At 39.5% G+C, this 12,816-nt stretch overlaps 1 pseudogene; it reads left to right on the top strand.

The window, feature by feature from the left end:
- The first annotated feature begins 6,706 nt into the window (after positions 1-6,706).
- Positions 6,707-7,424, top strand: LOC138053015 (uncharacterized; annotated as a pseudogene).
- Positions 7,425-12,816: the final 5,392 nt, after the last annotated feature.

Below are 12,816 nucleotides of genomic sequence, written 5' to 3'. Positions count from 1 at the left end.
AGGCACCGATGATGCCTGCCACAAGTTTTTGGGCTCTGATTTTAGTTTTATATTTTTCCTCAATACGACTTGGAACGCGTCCATATTCTAGTGTATTCCATTTTACTACTCATAACTCTTATAATTATGATTCCTGGACTTGTATTAGACCACATAATTGTGATTTTGAGGAGGTGATCATTTCAAGTCGTCTTTCAGTTGCTTTTGCACGTCTGTTATGCACTGGTTCCTGTCATACGTGAGTTCCTGTATCTAAATGGACTAAACATGGATATGTTTCACTCATGGTTCCTGGTTTTGATCCACCTATGGACATAACAGTCTGCAAGGACGTTCTTAAAAATCCTGGTCCAGTAATTTTTGATATAAGAAAACCACAGAGTGAAGCGCGTCGAAGAAACTTGGATTTGCATATGAATAACACTGTTTCAACATTATACTCTCGTGCAGAATAATTGAATATTCGTCGTAGCTCTGTTTGTGCTTTGGATCTATCAATTGCTTGTTTATTGAAATCTAATGGCATTCTGCGATGTCGAGGATGTAGAGCTGGTTGTCAGAAGATCCCAGTGCGTATTTCTTACCGCCCTGATAAAGCTCATTCTGATAAAAAGTTAATTTCTTGGTCAGTTGTCGATGTTCCAATTGTTTCTGATCGGACACACCATACAATGCACAATCTGAAATTCTGTTGCTTGAACGCGAGATCACTACGGAATAAATCTGCTGAATTTGTTTACTACGTTGGAACTTCTAGCGCTGATATTGTTGCTATAACCGAAAGCTGGCTCACAGCAAATGACACTGCACACCGCATTGCGATTACTCCTCCGGGATATAAGTTACTGGACTGTCCATGATTTGGTCGCGCTGGCGGAGGAACTGCCCTTTTCGTTCAGGATAACATATTTGTAATTAAAGGTGATGCTGGAGAGCGGAAATCGTTTGAATTTTCTGAATGGATTGTGAAACATGGCTCCCACTAACTGCGAGTCATTGTTATTTATCGTCCACCATATTCAAGTAACCATCCAGTGACTTCAAATGTGTTCTTTGATGAGTTCTCAAGTTATCTGGAATCGATAGTTATGTCATCTGAACCACTCTTGATAGCGGGCGATTTTAACATCCATGTCGATTTCCCAGACAACCCGGATGGAGTTTGTTTCCTCTAATTACTTGAGTCCATGGGTTTACAACAACATGTAGTCACAGCTACGCATGAATCAAAACATACCCTTGATCTGATTATCACTCGGCAATGTGACTCACTTCTTTCGAGTGTTCCTGTGTACGACTACTTTATTTCTGATCATTGCTCGTTATTATGCAATCTTACAGTGGGTAAACCGACTCTTCCGACTAAATTAATATCTTACAGAAAAATTAAGGCTATTGATTTGCAAGTATTGTGTGAAGAAATGTCCACAACCAAACTATGTCAGGACAGTCGTAAGACGCTCAACGAACTTGCAGAATGCTATAATCTAACTCTGGCTTCTATTATTGATCGTCATGCTCCATTATTGACCAAGACACTTACAATTAGACCTCTTGTGCCCTGGTTCAATAATGACATTAAGAAAGCACGAAGGGAAAGGCGGAAAGCGGAGATAAGATGGCGTCGCACTCGTAGTGCTTCTCATTTTAAGGAATTTAAAGCAGGGAAGAATCACACAACGCATCTGATAACTAAGGCACGTTAAGAGTTTCTCAAAGACTTTATTGATAGGAACAGTTTTAATCAGAAGAATCTTTTTCTGGCCACAAGGAGGCTCTTGAAACAAGATGATGAGGTTCCGTTCCCACCATTTAAGGATATACTGACATTTGCTAATTAGATGGGAAGTTTCTTTGTTGAGAAGATCAAGTCAATTCATTCAAAGCTTGATGGATTATCATCATCATTGCCAGTTATTTCAAATAACATTGCTCAAGCATGGTCTGGTACCTGGATGGATCAATTTAAACCGTTAAGTGAATGTGAAGTACGTAGACTCGTCGAAAGCTCAGCTAAGAAGACCTGCATACTGGACCCAATGCCAACCTCCTTGGTGATTGGATGTACTCAAGTGCTTCTTCCCGTTCTTACGAAAATTATTAATCTGTCTCTTGAATCAGGCGTGTCTGCTGACAACTGGAAATGTGCTCTTGTTAATCCTCTGTTGAAGATGCCTGGTTTGGATTTGGTTTTTAAAAATTATAGACCTGTCAGCAACCTCCATTATGTTTCGAAACTCACTGAAAGAGCTGTTTTTAATCAAGTTCATGACCACATGGGAGCAAATTGTGTTTATCCTATGTTCCAATCTGCCTTCAGACCGTGCCACAGCACAGAAACGGCTCTTGTTAAGGTTATGAACGACATTCTGCTGGCGATGAACTCGCGTCAGGTTACACTACTAGTTCTACTTGACTTAAGTTCAGCCTTTGACACTGTTAATTATGAAGTACTACTGAAATGACTACATACTGATGTCGGTATACGAGGAAAGGCTCTCGATTGGTTTAAGTCTTACCTAAATGGAAGAAGTCAATGCATTGCTGTTCAGGAAACAACGTCACGCCAATTTGATCTTGACTGTGGCGTTCCGCAAGGTTCATGTTTGGGACCTTTGTTATTTGTTATTTATGCATCGAACCTCTTTAAAATTGTTGAAAAACATCTTCCAAGTAGGCACTGTTTTGCCGATGATACGCAACTTTACCTTAGTTTTAAACCTGATGACACTACCTCCCAGAATGACGCTATCAACGCCATGAGTAAATGCGTGGATGATTTAAGAAATTGGATGATAACGGATAAATTAATGATTAATGATGATAAAACAGAATTTTTATTAATAGGAACTAGACAGCAACCGCTAAGATTAATACTGCATGCAGTATTACTGTGAAAACTGTTGGTGAATATGACATCGATCCAAGTTTGTGTGTAAGAAATCTTGGTGTGTGGTTTGATAGTCGTTTGAATATGTCACACATGTTACTAAACTTTGTAATTCATCTTTCTATCATTTACATAATATAAGGTGCATTAGAAAGTACTTATCCCGTGATGCACTCATTCATGCATTTATAACTAGTCACTTGGACTTTTGCAACGGTCTTCTGTATGGTTTGCCCAAGTCACAGATTGTCAAATTACAACGTATTCAGAATGCAGCAGCAAGAATTGCTATGAACATTGGCAAGTATGCTCACGTTACACAAGCACTTCAAGATCTTCACTGGCTGCCAGTTCGCGCTCGTATTCATTTTAAGATATTAATCTTAGTTTTTAAGGCTATTCACGGACTTGCACCACCATATATTAGTGATTTAATTACTGTTAAGCCTAAGTCCTCTTATAATCTAAGATCAAATAGTAGTCTTTTACTGGAGAAAATTCTTCCTACCCTTGGTGCCATGTCTTTTTATACTGCTGCGCCATGTCTGTGGAATAGCCTGCCGGCTGAGTTGCATGACATTCTATCACTATGTAATTTTAAACGAAAACTTAAGACCCACCTTTTCCGGGCAGGCTAGAACCTTTTCCTTATTTATTTATTAATTTATTTTATTAATTAATTTTTATTCAATTGGTTTCAGTGGTACCACCATATCATTTGAATAAGGTTTTTAAGTGAATTATTGTAAAGTGCTACTGATCATTCTTATGTAAATAGCGCTATATAAGTATTTTATTATTATTATGATTATTGTTATTATTATTAACCTGAACACTCCACTAACCCAACCAATGTCAAGTTTTCAGCTTTTGGTGGAGGGGATCCCAAGTGTTTAGGAGTATTTGATGCTAGACTGAGATGCAATAATATGGAAGTAATGGAGCCAGTGTATGTGGTCGATGTGGAAGGCGCCCCACCCCCCCCCCCCCCCCCCGTGTTGGGAAGAAGCGCCCTGTCCACCCTCAACCTTGTGGAAGTCCATGCAGTAGGGGAAAGCCCAACCCAGGAGAGGGAGAGGTTTTATCAGGAGTATAAGAATCTCTTTAAGGAAGAGCTCGGGGAATTTAAGAATTATAAGTACAAAATTAAAATCAATTCAGATGTCCCTCCCAAGGTACAAAAGCAAAGGCCAGTCCCAGCACCTGTAGAGGAGGGACTGAAACAAGAAATAGAACGAATGATTCAAGACGATGTGATGTGCACAGGTGGATATCACCTGTGCAGATTGATTACAAGGGGAATGGGGAATTGAGAGTGTGTGTTGATCTCAGGGAAGCCAATAAAGCAGTGATAAGAGAGCGGTTCCCAATTTCTAGAATCCAAGACTTGTTACGGCTATTGAGTGGGGCTCAGATGTTCTTGACTCTGGATCTAAGGAAAGCATATTGGCAAGTCCGCCTAGCGGAAGAATTTAGAGACATTACATCGTTCATGGCCGCAGGTAAAGTGTATCAGTTCAAAAGGCTGCCCTTTGGGCTTGCATCAGCACCAGAGGTGTACCATAGGGTTATCAGGTGTGCTTAGCTATTTTGATGATGTTGTGGTGGACAGGTCAACACCAGAAGAACACTGGAAGAATCTTCGCGTAGTTATGGATAAACTTCAAGTGTCTGGCCTTGGTCTCAATGCAGACAAGGGTGCCTTGGGCATGTCTGAACTGAAATTTCTAGGACACATCATCTCCGCTGAGGGCATTAAGCCTGACCCAGACAAGATAAAAGCAATTGCAGATGCACCAGTACCTCGAGCTGAGATCATTTCTAGGAAGTATTACAGACCTTACACAGTTTGTTCCCAGCCTTGCAACAGTTATCACTCCTTTGCGACAGCTTATGCAGAAGCGTGTTTCTGTCTAAATGGAGTAAAAGAGCATCCAAAGAATTTGAGGAAGTTAAAGAGCTTTTGATTTAAGCACCATGCCTCGCACACTACTCCTTAAAAGCAGAGACCGAACTTGTAGTAGGTGCCAGCCCAGTCGGTCTTGGGTGTGTCTTGCTGCAAAATGTTGACAGCCGTTGGCAGCCCGTATCTTATGGTTCCAGAAGTTTAACTGCTACAGAAAGGAGGTATTTGCAGATCGAATGAGGGGCAATGGCTGTGCTTTTCGGATTGCAGAAGATGTATACCTACATTTATGGTCGCCACGTTGTCGTCTTGACTGATCATAAACCACTGCTTGGCATATTCAATAAAAAGACTCCATCAACCCGCCTTGAACAAATTGCTCTCAGATGTCAGGACTATGACTTTACACTCACTTATGAACCGGGAGCTGAGAACAAGGGATGCTTCATTTTTTGCATGCTTTCTGTGGCTTTACGCGGCCTCACGACCATACTACGTGAACTATAGTTCTTACACAGTCAACGCTTTTCATGTTCAGGTGAAAAACCGTTTGGAAAATGTTTCTTTTCTGCATTTTTCACTGGTTTCAATCCAGTTTGACATATCATAATAGCTGTGGTCCACACTGGCGGCTACACAGTTATTCAAGTCAAGCATCGGAGGGATATAAACTTAACGCTGAGTGTTTATTTTAATTTGCTTAGAGCTGCCTTTTTCTCTGTATTACAATTTTTGGCATATCTTTAGAAGCTCTGATAAGGATACATGATGCCTGGAGGACCTATGTCTAGAACAGAAACGAAAGGATAGCAAAAGAGAACGACTACAACAAAACAGAATGCCGGTAATAGCTCATACTTAGTGAAAGAAGTTACTCCACAAATTCTTTCCTTGAGCACTAAACCGTTTGTTATTTTCAAAAAGTGGTTTAATCGGTTTTTCCTTTGTTCAGGCATGAAAATCGAATTTTTATTGTCAACTAGAAATGAAATAACAATTATCTGTACTCTTTTGCACATAAAGGAAACGTTGATTTGTTTGTTTGTTTTGCTCTAAAATGCGAGCGAACAAGTTCTAATCCATTTGCCCAACTGGTTTTCAATGTGCTTCGACAGTGAGAAGAAAATCTTGCCCCTTATGTTATAAACACGTAATCGCAATGAGGTCCCGTAAAATTAGTGGGAGATTTCACTAGAGTGTGTTTTCAAAAATTTGTGTAAAGCACCTAAACGCTATTTAAGTGTTGGAGCGGATCTTGTTTGAAGTTCGTCCTTTCTTGGTTGCATTGCAGTATCTTGCCAATTCTTGTTCCAAGCCAACCTAGCGTGTTTCAATGAAATATATCAAAATGTGAATGATCTCGTTTTCAGAGATAAAATGGAATAAAGTACATCAATAAAACTCGTATTTGACCTTGAACTGACAAAATCTTTTTTTTATTGCTTCTAATTTTAGCGTGATTCCTATTTGCTGGCTATTGACAGTTGACACGGAAATGACTTTTTTCCTTTTCCATTCGCTCGCTGAGGGTGTGCTTATTTTCTTTTAAAACTCATGCAGTTCAAGAAAATTCATTGCTAAACTCATGGTTTCGTGGTTCATGCAATATCAGCTTTTAGTGTAAAATGTACCTTGGAATTGTATAGTTAGGCAATGATTTTTCTATAGAAAAAAGCAAAGAAAATGATTGGATTATTAAAGCAGCAACAGGAAACATTTTCAAAACATTTTCAAAACCTGACCTCCCTGACTGTATTGCCAGTGGAGAAGTCTATGCTGACGACACCACAATATATGTGGTAGGGAATACTGTTGATGACATAACAACAGCATAACAGGCTGTCTTAGACCAGGTTAAATCCTGATGCCTTAGTAACAGATTGATTTTACATGAAGGAAAATCCGACGCAATGGTTTTAAGTACCACCCCCTTCATAGGTCCTTTGAAACATCTGAGGTGGGGTGAGGACACCATTCGGTATGTGTCTTCCACCAATTGCCTTGGGGTTACAATCGAAGACAAACTCTCATGGTCTCAACATATGGCATTGGCTCGATCTGCATTTAATGCCAAAGTCAAAATGTTGAGATGTATAAATTTTCTATCTACATCTATCTTGGAGACTTTTACTATAAGATAGTAATTCCAAGTGTTCTATATGGAATTGTGATCTGGGGGTCTGGACCCAAGCTTAAAGATCTAGAAATGATTCATATTAGAGCTGCTACGCTGATTCACAAGTTACCAAATAGTTTTAAGGATAGTGATATACTTTCTAAGGTTGGCTGGATGCCTCTAGAGTATTTTTATAAGTCCTGCATCTTAACTATTACATTTAATGGTTATTATAAGTTAGGGTTACGGGAAATTAATTCTTTGGTAATCAAAAACTCTAACAGATATAACTTAAGGAAATCCTTGAATGTTGTACTCAATAGGCCGATAGGTCTTTTGTTCATAGATCTGCTATAGCATGGAATGCACTACCAGATAATCTTAAAGATTCTCCAAATTCATCTATCTTTAAACATAACTTAAAACAATCCAAGCAAACTATCATGAATATTAATTTGGGGAAGGGAGGTAACGTTATACATAACATGAAACCAGATTTTCACTATTACTAAAATTTTATTGGTTTACTTAATTTATTTAACTTATAAATTTTATCATATTTGTGTTTTATATAATTTTAGATTTAATTAGTTTAGGCAGGTCCACATCAGCTGTAAAGTTGAGAAAATTTTTAACCTGCGTTATCAAGTAAAGTCATGTATGTATGTATGTATGTAAAACGCAGACAATTCGAAACCTTTTATTTTCAATAACCCTACAGGCAGTAAGAATAAATAACCAGGGAAGTCCGCTTTTAGGCTTGGCTAAATCTATATATTAACATTTACCACTGTGAAAAATGAAAGAAAGACAAGCTGGGTTTATGAAGAAACCCATAATGGTTTAATAGGATTTACCAATGTGAAAACGCAAGTTTATAAGGGTTTATAAGGGAACACATTCATGTTTGACTAACTTCCCATCGTGGTTAAATAGCATTTACCACTGTAAAAAATCACTGTAACAAAAAATAAGTTAATGAAGAAGCACATTCATGTTTGACTAACTTCTCATCGTGGATTATGAGCATTAGCCACTGTACAAAAATCAATGTAACACTTAATTGGTTTATGAAGAAACAAATTCATGTTTGACTGTAACTTCCCAACGTGGTTTTACAGTAATTTACTATTTGCGGAAAGCTCAAGGCAAGACAGGATCGGTTTATGAATACACTTAATTAGTACTTAACTAAGGAATGGACTCATTATTTTAATCAAAAACAGGAACATATTTTTAGTGCCCAGTTTTATTTCTCCAATTTAAGACACCACATGATTGGTAATGGGGATATCCAGCATCAGTAAATTCAGATAGAGAAATTAGGCTGTGATCTAAAAAGCCTTTCTTTTAATTACAGATATATCCGCCTAGGTGACATGCTTCAGCTCTTTTCCAGAATTACTGTGCACAGTTTCGTCATCAAGAAGATATGATGCAAAAGTCTGAGCTGCCCTTTCTTTGTCCAGGTTTTGAATTTCCTTTGCTGGTTTCAAACTATAGTTTTTAATGCAAGAGATGAGCTGATGCACAATCACTTTTGCTGCTGGTGTGGGTACACATCTCTGTGGATTGCAAAAAAGGGTTGTTAACCAATGCAAAGAAATTATGACACTAAATGCTCCAGATGTCCTCGTATTCAGAATTGTCTACTGAGGAGATATTTAGCATGCAACATTACTTCTTGAATGTTTGGAAGCTTTCCTACCGCATGTATTTTGAATATTCTCTTAACACACTTCTTTTACTCTTATTAGAAAATTGGCTTGTTTGAAGATTTTTCATGTATGCCTGGGGAAAGGAATTTATCTTTGTAAAAATATTTGTGTGAGCCACTTTCAGTAATTGAGTTGGTTGAGCAACAGTCATCATCATCATTTGGGTGATGATCACCACCTTTTGGCATATGTTCTTGTACATGTTTGACTGACTGACCCTTTCGTGCAAGGTCTGGGTTTAACAGATATCGGATAGCCACTTCCGTTTGTGTGATTGTTGCCTTGCGATCTTCACACATGAATTGATTTAGCACAAAATTGATGTGAAAGTCGTTGGGCATACAACCGATGCATTTCCGCAGTTGGTGAAGCTTGTGTAACTGCGCAACCCGGGTGTAACGTGCTATTTTGTCAACAATGTGCTTGGGAAAGTTGAATATGTAACCTTTTCCTTGCACCTTGACTTTGCGCAAACTTCTCTCCTTTTGCTGCTTTTTCCAAATACGCATTGCCACTTGGCTGCGGTGTAAAAATGGACCCGGCTCCATCACTGCAGGAACTTGAGGGGTTGGACAAGGAAAGTTTTACGGCCTGTGAAGCTCACAAGTTGCCCAAAGGAGCAGCTGCTTTCACATTGGCACCACCGATGAAACTGCAAATGTTGCACCATGGACAACCTTTAGTGTGTAATGTAAACCACACCTTACATAATTTTTACCACAATATCTAATGTTCTGTCTGCTTGATGAATGCAAGCTATGTTATTATTGATGCCACCCGACAGATTGTGATGACAGATAAAAATGTATTGATGGAAGCAGACATGAAGTGTTTGTGGTGCACACACAAGCGCTGCATCCTTCACGTGGCATTTGGTGGCACGGGTCAATCTGTCTGTCTAAAGTGCACACCACACCCAAATCGAAGATGGCTGCCTGTGGTAAAGAGAAGGTGGCGACGCACGCCTTTAAAAGGCAACCAAATTAGAGAGAAAGAGGACACAAAACCTTGCGGTGTGGTTTGAGAACCTGCATAATCTTCTACTTGATGGAAAGTTTTTAACTAGAAAGCAGATTGTCCAGCAGGCAACTGTTTACAAATGAAGCCCTAAACCAAATGATTAAAAGCAGTGAAGAAAGGCAAGAAAGGCAATTGGAAACAACAGGCGATGGGCCGGAGAAAAAAGCAGAAGAAACAACAGCCGATGGGGCCGCTGTTGACGTTTTTGGCAATTTGAACCCCAAAATGGATGATGAGCAGCCTCATTGTTTCTGTCCCGAAAAGCAAGTGGTCTCTTATGCAACAAAAATAGAGTTTGAGCAGTCCCACGAAGAATTTTTCTACGAGTGCCTCCTTTGTGAAGCACTGTCGCACCATGTGACCATTACAGATCAACTCGCCCATTATTCTATCCTACCCAACGATTGGATGGCATATGACAAACCCCCAGGGGACAAAGATATCTGGTTTCGTGAAGATGTTATTGAAGGTTATGGGCATTGTAAGCACACCTACCAAACAGGTAAGACGTGGATGACACAACTTCTGCTTTTGTTGCTTCGGCAGCTTTTTGCATGTGTGCCTTTGCGGTTATTTTCGCATCACTTCTGTACTGTTTCCATACCCTTCAAAACTTTCGTGGTGGTGTTTCCCAAACCCTTTACGAATTTCGCCGAGACTTACGCGTAAGCAATTATACAATTCTATACTTAGCTGAACATGCAGTACTTAAGGAGGCACAAACGTGAATGCTTGAGCCCCCACCCTATGTTGGTAAGTACCGGTAGCTGTAATTATTATTTTGCGCGGGAAAGATAGGCCTACTTAAGGGAACTTGAGCTCTATTCCTCAAACAGTCGTGGTTCCTGCATGGTTATTGCGCTGCAGCGGAAAGGAGACTTATTGACGAACTGAATTGAATTGAATAATTGGTGATGCAGTTCGAGCCAGTAGACAAGCAGGTCACATGTGGTGTGTGTGATTACAGCGTTGATAAGAAACATTGTGTACATGCAAAAGTAGCCTGTATTAAGAATTATGCAGTCTGAGTATGTGATCTCTGTACCATCTCAGTGTTCAAAAAATGTTTCCGTGACGAGTGGGAAAAACAAGCAGTAAATGTGATTCCAAAATTCATACTAAGTAAAACATGGGGAAACCACACTTATGGCAAAGAGTGATACGTTCCAATATCCAGTTCCAGTGTTGGCCCAGTGGGCTGTATCGTTACATGGGTTTGAGATTGCCATCAAGCAGTTACTCCACAATCACAGGACAGTACTTAATTTGTGCTACCAGTGCTTCAGCACATTTTCAAATGAAAAGGCCATTTTCCCTTTGTATGCAGAGCCCCGCTTGTATTGCAAAACGTTTTATGAAAACGAATCTCCTTATGTCCATCGTGCCCATGTTCTGCTATGCGACAGCAGCAGTAGTAGTATTATTTGTGGGCCAGAAGGCACAGAGTGGCTTAGCCTTTGCACCGTTGACAGCATCAAGCACACAAGGGCTGTTTGTGAAACCTGCCAGAATGTTTTTTATGGTGTAACACAAAGGGTCGTTCACCCAAGCCGTGCAAGCTTGCAAAGTGCTGAAAACCGTGGGGAATGGCGACTCAGTGAGATAAGAAGAAAGAAACTAAAATGTGTTGTCAAATAAATCTTTATTTTGAAAAACTCTCTATTGCTTACAAGTAACAATGTGTGTTGAATAAATCTGAAAAACGCATGATTTCCTGTTTTACAAGTTACAAGCGATAAATAAATTGAAAGAGCGGTTGTGCATCTCTAAATAGGTTTTGGCATGGGCAAGTGCGGCTGAGTGCGTGTTGTGCTTCTGTCCAACCAATTGAAGTGTTATGCACACCATCTGAATAAAAGCTTTGATATCAGCAGTGTGCACCACGTAAGAAAAAATGCAACAGTTACACCTTTGTGAGCACGATCGATATTGATGCTGCACAATACCCGAAGAATAAAAAAATGCCCGTATGCCACTCTTTTTCTTTGCACCGTGCATTGTGACAGTTACTGCAATTGTTCGCCGGGCAAACAAATCTGTTCTGGGGGGTATACTGTTTCACATTGGCCACAAATAGGACAAGCATAACCTATCCAATTTTCTTTACAATAATAACACCCAGCACAGCATGTGCACAGTGGAATGAAACAGAACATGCAAGTGTTCACAGCAGTCACCAATTTGTTCACCCTTTTTAAAAGGTTATGTAACTCCAAATACAGGTTTGGAGAGTTTTCTGTACGTGCAGTAATTGGCCCTTCTAACAATTCGTCCTGCATTGTAAATGACACTGCTCCAGAATATAACCTTAGAGAGAATGAATAGAAGCTCGCTGTTCTGCAACCCGTTACTGAATTTTATAAAAGAAGTCTTTCTTACAGCGGAAGTGTGTTATGGAACGGCTTGCCTCTGCAGGTGTGGCAATTGACATCCCCTAGTATATTTAAGGGAAAATTAAGAGACATAAATTTCGATCGACAAATAATTTAATTAGCAATATTCTGTTTTTTTTACACATGGCCTCCTTGAAAGCAGGTGTTTTCTTTTTATTATTTTAGTTTTTAACTTAGTTTTTAGATTGGTTAGGAAGTTAGTTTTTTCTATACTTCAATGTAAATGTATACCTGAAGGAAATACCGTGTTTAAATAAAGTTACCTTACCTTAACCTTACCTTACATGTGACTCCTCCCCTGACAAAATTACAGTATCTGTGGTCCCACCTTGTAAAATGCTTGCAGCGAACAAACAACATCTTTCAGAGGAATTCTGGTCTAGGAAAGACATTGTCAGATGCGAATGGGCTAGCCTGCCCTATTAGCATGTTCACTGTCCTTGCAGTTGTTGCAATTTCTCTGCTGTATCAAGGTCAACGGAATATGCACACTGGAAAAATGCTCAAGCACAGAGGTAAGCCCATTTCTAGTGAGTGAATAACGAAAGTTTGGTGACAAAGGAAATTGATATTCAACCTAGATTGAAAATATTTTTCCTGTCAAATTTACTTTTTCCCTGCGGCGTATATCTTTAGGTTTGTTGGTAAGCAACTTTATCTTCTCTTTCGAACATGTTTAAACCTCTACATGGTCCTCAAGGAATGCTGTACAGGAAAGAGGAGGTTGTCATGCTTAATGATGGTTGCCATAAATTCCCCGCTAAAGTGGATCC

The sequence above is a fragment of the Montipora capricornis genome, chromosome 6 (assembly GCF_036669925.1).
Source record: "Montipora capricornis isolate CH-2021 chromosome 6, ASM3666992v2, whole genome shotgun sequence".
In the NCBI taxonomy this organism is placed as follows: domain Eukaryota; kingdom Metazoa; phylum Cnidaria; class Anthozoa; order Scleractinia; family Acroporidae; genus Montipora; species Montipora capricornis.
The sequence above is the reverse complement of the archived record's forward strand: the minus strand, read 5'-3'. Positions and strand labels throughout refer to the sequence as shown.